The sequence below is a fragment of the Manacus vitellinus genome, unplaced genomic scaffold, assembly GCF_001715985.3.
Source record: "Manacus vitellinus isolate BGI_N305 unplaced genomic scaffold, ASM171598v3 scaffold_64_pilon, whole genome shotgun sequence".
Lineage (NCBI taxonomy): Eukaryota > Metazoa > Chordata > Aves > Passeriformes > Pipridae > Manacus > Manacus vitellinus.
The window spans coordinates 1,171,854-1,174,340 of record NW_021940718.1 but is presented as its reverse complement, the minus strand read 5'-3'; positions in this window follow the sequence as shown (position 1 = coordinate 1,174,340).

The following is a 2,487-nucleotide window of genomic DNA, read 5'->3' as shown; positions in this document are numbered from 1 at the left end:
CATGACGGTGATTAAGTTGCTTCCCTTCGTTATGGTCCCTCGGGGAGGTGTTAACCAGCTGCTAATAAAGACGGATGGTTCTGAAGTGGCGTCTCCGGAGCCTTTATATCCCCGGAATTTCGGGAAAAGCCGCCGAGGTGCCCCCTCGGACAGAGCCGCGGCCTCCCCGTTCCGCAGCCCCGCTGGGGCGAGATCTCCATCGAGGGGGTGACCAGGGGGACAGCGGGGGAGGATTTTGGGGGGAGCTCGGGGGATGCCGTGAGCCCGGAGCTGCCCCGGGGAGGAGAAGGGCGACCCGAAGGGCCGCGGGGGGCGGGAAAGCAGCGGGAAGAGGAGAAATCCAGCAGCAACTGCCCATTAAAATTCATGAACGCTGTTAAAAAGCAGAGCGCAGCGCGAGCTCCCGGCTGCTGCTGACAAAGCCGGCGAGGGAGGCGGCGGTGCCAGCTCCGTGCAGCGGCGAATTTGGGGGTTCGACCCCCCCCTTCCCAAGCCGGTTTCTGGCTGGGTGACACCGTAACACCGACTGCACCGCACCCACCGGCTGCCGGGCAGAGGTGATGGATGGAGGCACCAAACCCGCACCCTTTTCTTCACAGGGGACCCCCAAACCCCCTCCACTGCCCAAAGGGGGATTTGCATCTTAGAGCTCGTTTATTTTCCTTTTTCCCCTATACATTTTTAGACCCCTTCCCCTCACAACCCCCCTCCCGGCTGCCTGCGAACAAGCCCCGGCTCGTTTCCCTCGCCGTAATTAGCAACGTTTCTGCAGGCAAATGGCAGTCGGGAGTGGAGGTGGCATTTCCTTAATTAAAACAATTAATTAGGGTGGGGCGAGAGGGAAGATAAAACATCTTCCCCACAGAAAGGGCTCTTGGAGCGGCCGGTCCTCCACGGCGGTGCCAAGGATGTGGCTTCATCGGGGTGGCGACGGTGTCACGGGTGTCCCTGTGGATGCCCACCCTTGGGTGCTGCCCCACTGCTGAGCACCCCGGGGTGCCTTTTGGACCCTCATCCTGGCTCGTTGGCCTGCAAGGACAGGCTGCTCGTCCCAAAATGTCGCCGTCACGGCGATGGTGGCCGGCCCCAGCCGGAGCATCCCGGCGATGCCGATCCGGCATCGTGCCGGCCCCGGTTCTCTGCCGGGGTATAAATATCCGTGTGTTACTTAGCGACTAATTGCACGGAGCGCAACAGCGGGGGGTGCCAGCCCCTAATGAGGATCTGGAATCAAAGCTGCTAATTACCCCTGTGCCGAGCTGCTGCATCGCTCCCGCTGGGCTCTGGCTGTCCGGCTGTGCCACTCGGCTCCCACCCGCCTCCCTACGGCACCACCGGCCCCGGAACCCCCGTGCCAAGGGGTTCTGGGGGGCCAAATCCAAGGGTCTTCCCACTTGGATGGCGGCCCCGAGGCAGGTGACATCCAGCCACCCACGCGCTGGTCACATCCCTTTGGATGAGCTGGCACAGCCACGCTGGCGTCAAGGGCCAAGGGGTGCCCGTGGGTGGGTGTGTGCGTGGGGGTGTGTGTACAAGCCGACAGGGAACGGGGCTGTTTTAAATCCAAACCCTTCCACGTGCTGCTGGAACACCCCCAGCCAGGCCGCTGGAAGCCCCCGGCAACGCAAACCCTTCCTCGGTGGTGTCGGTCCCCCTTGCCGAGCTCATCCAACCCCGGAATTGAACCGGGACCTTTCACTTTATCCCAGGAGCTCCAACACTCCCTGATTCCCCAGCGGCTCCCCACAGGACAAGGCTCTGACATTCCCAGCACAGACATTCCCCGCTCGCAGCACAGGAATAACCTCCTGCTGAACCACCGCGTCCCCGTGGCACCCAGTGCACACCCGGTGCTGGAGCGACCTTTCCCCAGAGCACAGAATTTCGGGGAGCCAGGAACATCCCTCCGGGCTCATCATCTCCCCACGGTTGGGGGGGATTTTTTTTTTCCTCGGCTCTGCGCACCACGTGGATGGTGGGAAGCAGGTCCCGGGTAAATATCTCCCGGCGGGTGCGTGCGGGGATGCTGCCTTCACAGGATTTACAGCTTCAAAGCCTCGGCCTCAAAGCCTGCAGATATCTTTTCATCATTTCAGCCGCGGTCTAATTACCCCGCTGGCCGCCGGCGCTGCCCGGCGCTCCCAGGTACAGCCTCTCTTAATAGCTGGGATTTATTATTTAAATGTCGTTTTTCAGCTCCTCGCTCCCGTTCCGGCTCCGAGGGCGCCTGTGGCCCCCTCCCCGCACCCCAAAAACCTGGGCGCCCTGATCCACCAGCAACCCGGCGTTCCCGCTTCTCCGCCTGCTCTGAGCCGTGACGAGTTATTAATTAACGGCGAGGTATCATTCCCTGCTTCATCCTCGGTGTAATTAGATCGTGGGAATGCCGGGAAGCGCTGCTGGTTAGCGCTCGCCGGAGGGGGATGAAGGGAACCGGAGTCATCCCAACGCAACCAGCGCGCTCCAGATGCTCCCCAGCTGCCAAAA